The sequence below is a fragment of the Lithobates pipiens genome, unplaced genomic scaffold, assembly GCF_037356315.1.
Source record: "Lithobates pipiens isolate NorthernLeopardFrog02 unplaced genomic scaffold, aLitPip1_a1.2 Scaffold_16, whole genome shotgun sequence".
Lineage (NCBI taxonomy): Eukaryota > Metazoa > Chordata > Amphibia > Anura > Ranidae > Lithobates > Lithobates pipiens.
Window position 1 is genome coordinate 176,099,610 of NW_027507748.1, and position 16,069 is coordinate 176,115,678.

A 16,069-nucleotide genomic window follows, 5' to 3' on the forward strand; every position below is an offset into this window, starting at 1 on the left:
GACAGAGTGGCATGCCGACACTCTCACAACAAGATAGCAAAATGTTAGAAAACGACTTCTCGGAAGTGGAATTAATCTCTGATAAGATAATTTTACCCCAAATAATAAATATGGAATTGCATGTTGCTGTTTAGAAGCTATGCATACATACATACATACAGGCAAATAGAACGTTCTTACTTGAAAGAAGAAACTTTTGAACTTCTGAAAGCTACTGCTTGTATGCAGCCACTGCTATTATAACTCTTGTCTTCTGCGTCTAAATAGCATTTTATTTCCACCCTCACTCAGTCTCTGTGGCCATAATCCCACGAGTTTGCATTAGTTCCTAAAGCCAAACCTCATTTTGGTTCTGGTTTTACCATGGCAACCATGTATAGTGAATAGGAGCCGATCCTGCTGCTGCATTACTCCATAATTGAGGCTTAGCCTCAACATGGAGAAGGAGTATCACGGGATCTTGGGGCAGACACCGACCTAAGGAAATGATGCAGCCCCAGCATGTACACACCATTTCATGGCACAAAGAGCTTGACGGAAAAGCAGGACTACAGTACCAGCGCATGCGCCGATGGGGTCATTACAAACAAAACACAGAAATCAAGCAGGTAGGAAACCATGCACACAGTACAATAGCTTGCAATGATTAAATTAAACGTCATTGAATGGGTTGAGAACCACTTTAAGAAGTTAAAGCAAGGGAAGAGCCAAGGCCTGGACGGCCTCACTTTTCAATACTATAAATACTTTTTAGACAGATTAAAATGCCCACTTTTGCAGTCCCTAAACTCACTGATCAGCTGACTACAGGTTCCTGAAACCTTCCTGGCTGCCCACATCACAGTTATACTGAAAACTAACAAAGATCCTGTGGATTGTTCTAAGTACAGGCCAATGTCATGCCTCAATATTGACTTAAAGCTTTTGGCCAAATTAGTACCCAACTGATGTAGGCCTTTGTTAATAAAACATATTGGCCCGGAACAATGGGCCTTATGCCCGGCAGGGAGGCCAGGGACAATATCATTAAGGCAACTAATCTAGTCCACAAGGCAAAGGAGGTAAATCTTGAGGGCCTTCTGTCCACGCATGCGAAGAAGGTCTTTAATAGGGTTGCCTGGGATTATATGCTTATCACCTGTTCGCACGTAGGTTTAAATCAGAAGATGGTCTCTTGGATCTCCTCCCTATACCAATCCCCTTTGGCACAAATTAAGAGAAATAAGACACTATCTGAAAAGGTTTTCATCAAAAATGCGACAAGACGGGTGCCCTTTATCTCCCTTACTATTTATCTTGACTTTAGAACCCTTGTTCCGCACAATTTGTCAAAATAAGTCGATCCAGACAAGAATTTTCTTGTATTTCTTGGAGAGAATACAAAATTTCAGCTTATGCTAATGATCTGCTATTCTTCGTAACGAATCCACACACATCGATATCAAATTTACTACAAATTTTTCGGAGTTTTTGGTTATATTTCCAATTTCAAAATAAATGATAATAAATTGTACGCACTTAACCTTATCTAACCACCAGAGACTTTTAAAAATACACAAAACAATAGCACTTTCAAATGGAAGAAGGCTGCTCTGAAATACCTGGGGGTCTGGCTTACCCCTTCTCTAGGCGGTCTATACACCCAAAATTATAATCCTCTTCTTAAAAATAAAGAACTGACCTTAAAAAATGGAACTCCAAAAACCTTTCCTGGTTTTGCAAAACAGCCATATTAAAAATGACGATCCTTCCTAGATTACTTTATTGTTTACACGCACTTCCCATTAAGCTGATAGTTATTTCAATTGATTACAACAAGCACCAAGGAATTTTGTCTGGGCCCAGAGAAAACTCCACATCCAGTTCCACCTAATAACCAGATCCAAAGCTGCCAAAGGAATGGGTCTATCGGACTTTAAATTATATCCTTGAGGAAGTCACATAACCAGTGATGAAACGCATAGGGTGGAGCCAGTGACATCACTTCTGATGTCTCCGAGACACTGAAATATTGCATTGAGGAGGAGATTTACCATCCCAAGGACTGTTTTCTATATCCGTTTTGGCAAGCATTGCAAATATAAGTGTTCTTATTCTTATTAAAAGACATAATTGTGAAAGACATGCATGCCTATTCTTTCATATCTCGAGTACAAAAAACATTGAGTGGAACCACACCAGATTATTAACATACAAAAGGCGCAATATAACCTGTAGTGGGTTGAAATCTGAGGGCAGCAGACATTGCACACAGAGGTGTTTGGTGATGGTGTTCTGACAGGGGGCGTGGCTACCGCGCTGCTGGATGGACGTCTGCTAACACAGCTCCGCTCCAGCAACGGGAACCGAACAACTTACTGACAACATCGCTGACCCGAAAGCCCTTTACCAAGCTCCGGGTACCGTTGCGGGATGTCCAGAAAGCGGAGGGGAGCGGTAGCTCCGAAGAAACTAGATGATTTTTTCTGACGGGAGGGCCACGATCCATGGCAAAATGGCGCCGGCCCCTACACTCAGGCGGCCTCCTCCTTGGACAGCTCTGCAGCATCCAGCCCTGGGAATCAAGAGACGGACTCCCGTTGGTCTCCGGATGCCTCCACGCCACTCTCCCACAGTCCGGCTAAATCTAAGCCAAGGATGGCTTCAGACATCACCCAGATGAGCGCAGGTCGGGACCCATTAGAAGACACGAGGGAGCTGATTGACCCCTTCACTGCCTTCCCCACCACGACAAGCCTATCTCTGATACAATGCTGAAGGAGATGCTTCTCTCCCTCCGCATCTCTATGCATAATGACATGCTGCAATGCCTTAATAACTTTAAGACTGAGGAAGGAGAGTTGGGCACGAGAGTTGACCATATTGAAAGTAAAATGAGGGAATTCGCCACATCACATAATACCCTGATTGACGCACATAGCGATCAAGCCGAGGAAGTCGCATGGCTTAAGGCTAAAGTTGCAGACCTGGAAGACAGGTCGCAAAGAAATAATATAAAGTTAAGGGGGGTCCCGGAGATTGTCCTCCCCACACAACTCCAGCAATATGCCCAGGACCTGATGAAGGCCTTTCTCCCCTCCCTGCCTCAAGCAGAAATGCAAATAGATCGCATTCATAGACTGCCAAAGCCTACTTTTCTCCCTGATAACATTCCATGTGATGTTTTGATGAGAGTCCATTTTTTCCAAATGAAAGAGCAACTTTCAGAATATGCTCACATCCAACTATTCACGGACCTCTCACAGTTTACCATGCAGAAGCGCAAATCCCTTCTGTCTGTGACTAAAGCCTTACGCAACCATAACATCCCATACCATTGGGGATACCCCGTGAAGCTAACAGTCACCCACGAGGGCAAAACCACTGTCGTTACCTCTATTGAAGAGGGTCTCACACTGTTACGCTCACTGGACATTCTCCCTGCCCAGACATCTGAGGGCACCTTTCCCTCCTCAAGTGAGCACCTACAGCTGGAGTGGCAAAAGGTAGAACACAAGAAAAAGCACAAGCAACGCCAGTCTTGACTGCACGTTAGTATGATGCGACTATATCTTTATATGATAATATTCCTGTTGCACTGAGGACCCCACTCAGTGTTTCTGTTCTCTTCCCCCCACCCCCCCCAAAGATATGGGCAGGTGCTCTGCCTTCGAATGCAGGATTGCACTTATCTTTTTACAGAACTGTGTTTAGTTTTTTTTTGGTTTTATTTGCTCTCCCCTCTGTACCCCCTCTACTCCCCTCCTAGAAGGTCTGGTCTTTCCGTACAACTCCAAGCTCATCACTCTGGAAGAGTATCTTCAAGCAACACCTGGAGACCTACATGAGGTACCCTCATTATCTTTCTTTAGTGCTTATCTATGGCTATTAATATAGTCTCATTTAATGTTAATGGTCTCAACCATCCTGCCAAAAGGATTTCTCTTTGGAAAGAAGCTATCAAATTACGAGCGGATGTTCTCTGCATCCAAGAGACCCACTTTGCTGCTGACTGCACACCCCAAATCCATCACAAAAATTTTCCACATGTTTTCTTGGCCTCAGGCCCCACGAAACAGAGGGGTGTACTTATCGCCGTCAAGGACTCAGTTGCCTTCACCATGAAGGAACTACATGCTGACCCTGATGGTCGCTACATTATTCTTCTCTGTGAACTTAATAACAAACCCTATACTATGGTGAACCTGTAGGCACCCAATTCTCATCAACTGCGTTTCCTGAAGCGCCTGCACAGTAAAATATCTGCCATCAAATGGGGCTCCTTGGTAGTATGTGGGGATCATAACCTGTCACCAGATTACTATATGGACACTACCTCCACAGCAAGACGACCACCGCCTTCCCTTCAATCTCTTCTCCATGCAGAGGACATGTATGATGTCTGGAGATGTCAGCATGCAAATGAACGCGATTATCCCTACCATTCTTCTAGGCACAACTCATACTCTAGAATTGACCTGATTCTGGTTGACAAACTTCTTCTGCAGGCAGTGTCCTCCTCCACCATACATGATATCACGTGGTCTGACCACGCCCCTGTCTCTATCAATGTGGTGAAGGGGCACGCTCCAGGCCCTGCATATATTTGAAGGGCTAACTCTCGTATTTTTCAAAGTCGTTTGCACTCCGCTAGCATAGCTAACAACCTTTCAGAATTCTTCTCTTTAAATAACCAATCGGTCTCTGACCCAATGATGTTGTGGTGTGCGCACAAGGCATACATAAGAGGAGTAATATTACAAATCTGTGCAAGGGAGAAAAGGCAGAGGACGCAAAAACGTAACCAACTTCTCACTAAGTTTAAATCACTGGAGACGCTTAATAAAAATAGTGCTACTTTACATCTAGCTCAAAATCTTGCCCAATATCGCTCTGATCTCAGGCTCCTATTAATAGAACAATATGACAAACACGTCAGATCTCTCAAACTATCCCACTATGCCTCGGGCGACCGGGCAGGTAAATTCCTCGCTCAAAGGCTTAGAGCTGCAAGGCTCAAATCTAAAATCTCATATCTTATCCACCCTCCAGATAATAGAAAACTCTACAACCCCAAAGAAATAGCAAACTCCTTTCGCTGAATGCTATGCTTCACTTTACAACCTAGAAAAATACCCCAACACCCCGCAACCGAATGAGCAGAATATACAAGAGTTTTTAGCAAAACTTAATCTGCCCTCCCTTACCCCAGACCAACTTGACTCTTTGAATTCCCCTATTACGGAGCCTGAGATCAGGAAACTCATAAAGACCCTCCCATTGGGAAAGTCTCCGGGCCCAGACGGGCTTCCCAATGATTACTATAGGTCCTTCCAAGACAATCTTATACCAACACTTCAAAATGTTTATTCAGCCGCAATGTCCTCTGCCTCGTTTCCCTCAGAAATGCTCAAGGCTTATGTGGTTACAATCCCGAAACAAGGAAAAGAAACTACATTACCAGCCAATTTTAGACCGATTTCTTTGCTTAATTCTGATGTTAATTTGTATGCAAAAATCCTTGCCCATAGACTGCTCCCGATACTTCCCGTGCTGGTCAAATCTGACCAGACGGGCTTTACTCCGGGCAGAGTCTCTGACGCCACAAGGAGAGTCATTAGCATAATGCAATATGCAAAGACCTGTCGGGTGCCTTCTCTGCTCCTCTCTTTGGATGCGGAGAAGGCATTCGACAGGATCCATTGGGGCTACATGAGACTAACCCTACAAAAATTTGGATTCTCGGGCCCTATATACTCGGCTATAATGGCCCTCTACTCGTCCCCTTGCGCCCAGGTCTATACGTCTAACATGTTGTCCACCACGTTTACTATATCCAACGGTACGAGACAGGGAAGCCCCCTGTCCCCCACCATTTTTAATCTACTCATTGAACCCCTTGCAGAAAGAATTAGGACTCACCCCCATATTTCTGGATTTGACCTTCCAAATAGCTCACATATTATAATTCTTTTCGCGGATGATATTATCCTGTTTCTAACTTCACCACAAACCTCCCTTTTCCACACGCATATCACGCTTGCAGAATTTCGCAATATATCTTATTATAAGGTCAACTGTACAAAATCTCTCATTCTCCAACTTGGCCTCCCCCCCCCTCTCTGTCAGTTACTACAGAAAACCTTCCCCTATACCTGGAGAAAGGATAGTATAACATACCTTGGCCTAAAACTAACTGATCTTAACGCTTAGCGGATGCCAACTACATACCTCTCATAGACAAACTCAACAGCGAAGCCAAACGTTTAGCCAAAAATGAATTGACTTGGTCGGGCAGGCTTGCTACATTTAAAATGCTACTTTTCCCTCAAGTGCTGTATGTCTTCCGGACCCTGTCAATTCCCGTAAATATGAAGTATATCAAAGTTTTAAATTCTTTACTAACAAAGTTCATTTGGAAAACTGCGAGACCTAGATGTGCAAAAGTTTTACTAATCAAACATAGATCAGCAGGGGGAATGGGTCTAGTTGACATACAGGACTACTATAAGGCTTCCATCCTCACTCAACTTAAAAATTGGTTCAACCAATGCCCAGACATTCTCTGGTACAGTATTGAACAAGCTCTAAGCCCAACTAAGAATCTCAAACATCTCTTGCTCATAGATGCTCTACAACCAATTCCCATTCATAAACTACCTCCTACTCTCCAGGCCTCACTGGCTGCCTGGAGAGATCTTCAGAAAGTCTCTCTTCCATCCTCTAGTCTAATTGCCATCCCAATACTCTTATCGACTCTTCAACAGGCTATTCCTAATCTCTCAATTATGGGCTGGCAGGAAAAGGGTATTCAACTTATCACTGACTTATATGATGAGAACTCCCTTATCCCATTTGATGTCCTTCAACTCCGATTTAACTTATCAACATCAGATAAATACAAATATAATCAAATTTATCACTTCCTTAGGTCCATCAAATCGCCCATCATTTGAGTTCCAAAAGAGGTTTGGCAGTTCTATAATACTGTCCCCTCACCTTGTAAAGGTATCTCCTTATTCTACAACCTATTCCAACAAAAATTGGACTTTGTTAAATCGCCCTCTTATGAAAAATTGGAAGCTGACCTTAAAACAACTTTTACCACTTTGCAGTGGAAGGAGGCTTTCAAATGGATATATAGAGCCTCAAAATGCATTAACCATTGGGAACTGTCTCAAAAGATAGCCCTTAGATGGTACCTTACCCCATATAGAATTGCTAAATTTGGCGGGGGGATTTACTTCATATTTTCTGGGACTGCCCCTTCCTTAAAGATAGCTGGCTTAACGCCAAGCTGCTGATTGAACGTATCTCAGGCAGATCAGTCCCTCTAACTCCCCAAATGTGCCTGTTATTCCTCCCAATACAAGACATCTCACATACTAGCTCCAGACTAATACATACTATGTTTAGCTCCATCCACTGGACCATTGCCTTTAACTGGCGCTCATCAGTTGTCCCTTGGCCCCAGGTTCTTAACCGTATGGCTAATATTAAGCTTTCAGAGAGAATTTGACACCATGCATATATACCAAAATAAATGGAATCTATGGGAAGCTTCTCTATTGATGTAATTTTACCAATGTAATTCCCTTAACTTTCTCAAGTATTTATGTAAACTTTTATCCTCCACCAACACCCCTGGGACTCCTACTCCAATGTGTGTATCCTGTCGCTAAAAATGTTATCAACTAAGCAATATTGTATGATCACCTTATACCTTTACTTGTACAATTCATTCTACTGTCAATTTTTGTATCTTGACCTTTTTTTATAATAAAAACCGTTTGTAAACAAAAAGAATTGCTAAATTTGGTAAAAATGGTTCCCCGCTGTGCTGGAGGAAGTGTGGAGAGGTAGGTAACTTGCTCCATATGTTTTTGACATGTAAAAATCTTACTAGCTACTGGAATTCTGTCTTCCGCTCGCTCTCCAGCATCACGGGAATTATCACACCCCCTAACCCTAACTTGGCAATATTAAATATAGGTATAGACTCCTTCCCGCCGGAGTTCAGAGTAGTGGTCACACACATACTCCTGGTAGCCAGATCCCTGATAACAAGACATTGGAAAATGGACAAATCACCTGCTGTGGCTGAAGTGTTCACTACTACTCAGACCCATTATGTATATGAGTCACTGCTAGCTACAGCGGGAGGAAATAAAAAACACTTTGACAATAAATGGAAAATTTGGACAACTTGATACAAAGCTATTGACTCATTATTAACATACCCTCTAATTAGATCAGTATACCCCTCATCCGGACCAGACCTGATCACCTACACCCTCCCCTCCCCTCCCTGATTCCCTTCTCTTCCTTTTCTTGCTCCATATTACTGCCTTCTTGTTTACACACTCTCCGTTAGTGTATTTTTACAGTTAATAGTGGTATGGTTTTAGGACTCCTTTAGTTGAGTCCTCTACAGCTCCAAGGGAGTTAGATCTACAAGGTTGCAAAATTTTAGCTATTAAGCACGGATATACATCCTAATACTCGTGATGGGTGGATTTTTCCACAATATGTACTTGTTAGTTTACCCATTCTAGTGTACAAATATCCCTACACTGCTTTTTTTGTGTCTTCCCTATCCCTGCTAATATGTTTGACTTTTTGTGGATGTCGAAATCTGCAATTTGCAAGAAAATTTTACTCTTTTTTATGTTTCTTTTTGTATGTTTATATCTCAATAAAAACTATTTAAACAGTGATGGTGTTCTGACACTCTGTTTGCTGCTCTATGGATGGACTTTTATTTTCCACCTACATTGTATTGACTGATTTCCACACCAAAGAGAATATTTGTATTTCAGTTTTTTGTTTCACTATTACACAACTTGTTCTTGGAGATTATCCAGGATCCTCATGATATACACAGTATGTAAGCACTGTTATCTCACTGTTCAAGTTATATTTATAACATTTCATTTTTTGTTTTTGGAAGCCTTTCTGATTCATAATTGATTTAAGGCTCTTGTCTGTATAGTCTGGACAGCACACCATTTTCTTATGTAGAAATTATACTACTTTGTAACTCACTTAGCCAGGATCATAGATTGCCATTTTCATCAGGAGAACAACGATTGGTTTGAAATTGAAGACTCCTCTATCCCCCTCTCCATTAAATGTTTACAGTGGATTGATCCATAAGTTCTCGGTATTAGATGGGTTGAAAAATGTTCCAGAACCCTTGAAACCTGTAGTGAACAACCCTGAATTACTGAAAAGGGAGGGGAAACTGGAGGGGCTGGAGGGTAACCAACCCCCGGGACTTTTAAACGGTACCCTGGTAGAGGCAGTCACATGCCCAAAGTAGAATACACAAATTTTATTTTGAAATACAAACAGATATTAAAAACACTAATAGAGAAAGTATATATACAAATGTCAGATACTAATGTACAGAGCAGGTACAGGATCACAGGTGACCACACATGTTACCAATCTATACATAAAGGTGCTGCAATTTTCAACATGTTTCGCTCCCTTGAGCTTCCTCAGGATAACGTGGCGTAGGTTTATTGATGATATTTTTTTTATTTGGACAGGCACTGAAACGGATTTGGTTACCTTTGTGGACTTATTGGGGGTTAATTCCTTCAATTTAAAATTCACTATGGAGAAGAGTCTCTCCAGAATAACCTTTTTAGACATACAAATTTCTGTGAATTCCAAAGGTGAAATCCAATCCACCCTCTATCACAAATCTTCTGCGGCGAACTCTCTGCTGCACGCATCGAGCTCGCACTCGGCCCCCCTGATATCGAGTATCCCCTACGGCCAATATCGGCCTTAAACGTAACTGCAGCGATCATAATGATTTTGAATACGAAGCTAAGAAGCTTCGATTGCGCCTACGTCAAAGAAGCTATAGCAACAAATGCCTCAAACGTTCATATCTATAGGCAAAGAAACAGGATCGGGCGACCCTGATACACGGCCAGAAACCAACTAGAACTGCCCCTGGAGTCATAACCACGTTCAATTGCCAGCATTCCCAAATACAGAACATTCTTCAAAGGTATTGGTACCTGTTGAAGAGTGACCCAATACCAGCTAAGCACCTCCCGGATTACCCTGGGGTTACTTATAGAAGATCACGTTCATTAAAAGATTCTTTAGTCCGCAGTCATTTCACCCCTCCATCTGTGGTAGTGAAAAAACGAAAGGGATGTGAGCCCTGCCACAAATGTGGCTTTTGCAGGTATTTATACGCCTCAGAATCTATCCTATTACCTAATGGGCGTGTATTTAAACCACAATTTACAGTCACCTGCCAGTCCATTGGTATAGTTTATATTATGGTATGCCAATGCAAGCCTTCTACATAGGCAAAACAAAGCGTCCATTTTTCCATCGTATCAGGGACCATGTGTCCCTGGTATGCGGGAAAAAAATGGAGACTTCCATCAGCCATCATTTTGGACTCTACCATCAGTTTAATGACAAACTCATGCATTTCTTTGCGTTGGAACATGTACCCCCGGGGGATCGGGGAGGTGACTATAACCGAACTTTACTGCAACGAGAAGCACGTTGGATATTCAACCTGGGGGCCACACGGTCCCCAGGGTTGAATGATACATTTAGTTTTAAGCCTTTTTTGTAAGGGAGGTTATTTATTTTTATTTATTTTTGTGGCCGCACTACCTTGTGGGTATCTTTATGCTCATTCTATTATTTCTTTCTTTTTTTATTAATTTTTTTGTATACCATTAATTTTAAGGATTAGCCCCATGCTTGAGCTGACCAATATTATCATTTAATTATTATTTCAATGTAATTCTACATGCACTTTAAAAATAGATTTTTGCTGCAGTGTTCTTACGGTTGCCCCTTTAAGACGATCTGTACGGGCGCCCGGGGGCAATTTTCGCTAAATACAGCCTACTAATCAATGCGGCTGTTGCAAATTGCCCCCTTGTAAATGAGGATTCACCCGCCCGTATGCTCAACCCCACTAGGTTTCCCTCTGTCCATCTAGGATCTGGAGGAACGAAGGGCGGATATGATTGCATTTTCCCGCCCTCCTTCCTCTTTTGTCTGGCCTCTCACCCCGCCCGTCTGTTCGGCGGGGTGTATGCCATCATCCAAGATGGCCGCTACGCGAGACTGACATAAGTCACATCGCTCGCGCATGCGCAGTACTAGATCTGTGCTTTGCGCTGGGCGGAACCCTCGATTGACACACCCGCAGCCCGGCGGTGACGTCAGATGCCGCCGGGCTGGAGACATGGATTATAAACCGAGCAAGTGTCATTGCCTGATTGGCAATTGACGGTGAAGGACCTCCCGTTACTTTGATCATTCTGGGTCTAACAGCGGTTCAGCGCTGCAGCGCTTCTGACATTGTTATACCAAGGTACATTGCTGTCTGTCCAGGTTTTTCCAGGGGGACTATGTACTTGCTATAAGTCCTGACTAATTTTGATCTGATTTGGTCTTGCTGACCATATTATCTTATCCTTTCTGTTTTTGTCATTGATTTATACAGGCAATTTTGATACTCAAAGGATTTTGCTCAAAGTCAGTCTGGCAATACCCACATATTTAAAGGCATTTCGCCCTAGCTAGCCCGCATTGATTCTAGCACATCCTACCGTTATCACTTCTCAGGTATGTTTCTGTACAGGCAATGTCTGATCAATCAGATATTGGCTTTACATTTAAATTAATATCCTTTGCTCACTACCATCATTTCATGCCTCTGCAGATTGCTTGGGACTGCTGATTCTCCTCTGCGGCTTTTTCCTTCTTTGCCGCCCCTATCTTTTTGGGTGTGATCAATGTCAATTATTGAATTTACATAAACTTTGAGCTATGACCCACATGGTAAGACGGCCACTGCTTTACTTTTATTATTTTTCTATATAAATTATTATTTTTACCATCATGTAAAATGTACTTATTGATAGTTTGTGATTTTGAACAACTGTTCATACTTATGCCTTATGCTCAAACATTTTTCTTCTCTTATAATCTGTTATAACTGTCTCTTTTTTAGTCAAAATTTTGACTTATATCAATAGGTATTGAATATAAACATACTTTGCCTGAAATGTTTGAATATATCTGCAATTTATTTATTTTTCAATTTATTTTCCAGTTTTTAACGCTAGCTGCATTATCCTGAGGAAGCTCAAGGGAGCGAAACATGTTGAAAATTGCAGCATCTTTATGTATAGATTGGTAACATGTGTGGTCACCTGTGATCCTGTACCTGCTCTGTACATTAGTAACTGACATTTGTATTTATACTTTTTCTATTAGTGTTTTTTTAATATCTGTTTGTATTTCAAAATAAAATTTGTGTATTCTACTTTGGGCATGTGACTGTTCTGCCTCTACCAGGGTACCGTTTAAAAGTCCTGGGGGTTGGTTACCCTCCAGCCCCTCCAGTTTCCCCTCCCTTTTCTTTAAATACTTGTATTTTGGCATGTGGTACCCCCCTATAACGATCACTTCATCTATGTAACCTTTTTTGCTAACCCTGAATTACTGTTATTTACATAGAATGGAAACTCCAATAAGCCACCATGTTCGCTTATTCCATGGCTTTAGTTTGCACACTATAACATTTATCGCTCTAGAACATAGAACAGAAAGTGTATGGCCCAAGCAGGGGCGGACTGACAACTAATGGGGTCCCCGGGCAATAGAAGCTCATGGGGCCCCCTTGGGCGCCACACCTTGCCAGGGAGACAAGGGGGGGAGCACACAGGGGGAAACTGGAGGGAGAGCGCACACACACTCACACAAACACAGGGAGACACACACACACAGGTGGACACTCACACACCACACACAGGGGGACACACTCTCACACAGGGAGACACACACATGGGGACACTCACACACACACCACACACAGGGACACACACACACAGGGGGATACACTCACACACACACACACACAGGGACACACTCACACACATACACACACAGGGGGATACACTCTCACACACACACACACACACACACACACACACAGGGGGATACACTCTCACACACACACACACACACACACACAGGGGGATACACTCTCACCCACACACACGGGAATACACACCACACAGGGACACACACACACACACTCATACACATACGGGGACACTCACACACATACGGGAACACTCACACACACACACATACGGGGACACTCACACACACACACACATACGGGGACACTCACACACACACATGGGGACACTCACACACACACACACATACGGGGACACTCACACACACACATATACGGGGACACTCACACACACACACATACATACGGGGACACTCACACACATATACGGGGACACTCACACACACACACACACACACACACATATATACAGGGACACTCACACTCACACACATACGGGGACACTCACACACATACGGGGACACTCACACACATACGGGGACACTCACACACATATGGGGACACTCACACACATACGGGGACACTCACACACACACACACGGGGACACTCACACACATACACATACGGGGACACTCACACACATACGGGGACACTCACACACATACGGGGACACTCACACACATACGGGAACACTCACACACTTACGGGGACACACACACACAGGAGGGCACACACAGGGGAGGACACACACAGGGGAGGACACACACACACACACAGGGGAGGACACACACACACACACACAGGGGAGGACACACACACACACACGGGGAGGACACACACAGGGGGGACACTGGGTTGGGGGGATCCGGGGCCCCATGCATCTGTACCGCCACCCCCCCATCACTTGTGGCAGGCCCAGGCTTCACTTACCGGCGGATGCCGATAATACTTTTAACGGCGCAGCTCCCCGCTGGCCCCTGCACTCTTCTGCTGTGCCCGTATCTCATGCCGATTACAATGTGGCTAACTCTGCGCTGCTCCCCGCCGGCCCCTCCTTCCCTCCCGTCCGTCCCAGGTGCTTGTACTGTATGCGTTGTGACATCACCTGGGACGGACGGGAGGGAAGGAGGGGCCGACGGGGAGCAGCGCGCCGTATTGTAATCGGCATGATCGCGGCATGTGATACGGGCACAGCCGCTTCAAGTGGCCGAGACTGGGCCCCTAATGACCTCGGGCCCTTGGGCGGCGCCCGAGTGACCGACTGGTCAGTTCCCCCCTGGGCCCAAGAACATATTCTCACTGATATTAGAGGAGGAAGTAATGATCAAACACTTCTACAGCTAGAAGCTCTTGGATTCATTCTTTAAAAGTCACAGGCTATCCTGGATTAAATGAAATGCTAAGCTATAAACCTTTTTTATAAAAATTGCTATATTGTTGTCTTATGGGGTTCCTTTTTGTCCTTCCCATTCTCTAAAATGCCCCCCCCCCCCTTTTCCCTTCCCTCTTTCTCTCCTCTCTTCCCCTCCCTGCCGTCTTTCCCCAACCTATTTTTAGGTCTTTGTGATTTCATCTAGGGTTACGTCACCACCATCGTTTTTGCCCCTCTCTCTCTCCCCCAGTCTTTGGTCATGAAGTCCGATTGGCAATATAACTACAAAATTAAAAAACTTAATAATATTAATATATTGCTAAGTTTTGTAAGTTGATTTCTTTTTTTATATACTATTTTTTTTTGGAGAATTATTTCTATTTTTGTGATATTGAAAATAATCTACTATTGTATTATCTTAGCTGGTCCATGAATGCCCCCTATGGTCGCCCTAGCTCCTAACAGGTTTTCTTGATGCTGGCAGACCCTTTGACCCATATGGTGTTTTGACTAGAGTACACTATATCTTAAGAGATCAGGGTAGGCAATGGCGTTGTCAAAATGAATGCGCACATATATGTAAGAATCATCTTTTTTTTAAATTGTCTTCAGTTTTAGTAAATCAACCCCAATGTGCCTTATTTGATGGGACTGCCCACATATTAAGACCTTTTGGACCAACGGCTTCCCTGTATTTCACTTCTTTCTAGTATTTACTGATTTCAGTAATATTTAGAAATATCATTCATTTTAATGGTACTGGAAAACCAAAGGCATCACAACATTTTAGAAAACGGTAAGGCATAAATCTAGTGCGCTATAAATAAAAGAGGATCATCTTTGACATTTCAGTCTGTCACCTGTCACATAAGCTCAATTCCAAATACTCACTTTTAACAAACATTATACTAGGTAGAAAGAGACAGGAAGAGTCAGATAAGAATGATAAACTCTTATCATCTTGACTTTTCTTTATATCATACAAATTCATTTAAAAACTCTTTACTTATAATTTTTGACATGTTATTCATTTTTACACACTGTGTGGCAGCACGCAGGTAAAGTCACCTGGTTGTATCCAGGATGGGAAATATGTGTGCCCTAGATTCAGGCTTTATGCAGACCTTTACAATTAGAGGGGAAGAGTTAATGAGCCCAGCTGAAGTAAGTGGGCTCATTAAGACCTCTACAAAAAACCCCAGCATGCTTAGGGAGATGCTCCATCCTGGAACCAGTTTTGTGTTGTATAGACTGGGGAGTGTGATATCTGTTCTGTGCAGTGAGTTAACGCCTGTGTGGCAACCCTCTACAACAGAGACAGGGACTGGTGCAGCACAAGGCTACACTCAGTTGTTAGACAGGGAATCTAAGTGTGTAGTTAGAGGTCAAGCTGACCAGGATTTATTTTCATGTTTTATTTTTTGTTTGGCTGTTATATGTATCACTGCATGTAGCATAAATAAACTGCATCTTTTGTTTTTTGCACCTACAACGCTGTCTGCTGTGCCTGATTTTGTGTTGTGAACCCATCCAGGGGGTCACACACACCCGCTGCCGAGCTAACCCCTCACAGTTGGTGGAGAATTTTGGCAGTTTTTTTCAATTTTTTTAAAGGCCAGCATGGAGGAGATACTGAGACAGCTGGCTCTAGCAAATGCAAACCAGCAGCAAGCAAATGCAAATCAGCAGCAAACAAATGCGGCTTTACAAAAGAGCCTTGCAGCTCAGCAGAAAGCTCACCTGCAGAGTCTGGAAGCTCAGCAACAAGCCCAGCAGCGATCTGAAGCCCGCTTCATAGACCTGTTGCAGAAGCAAGAGCAGAATTTTCAAC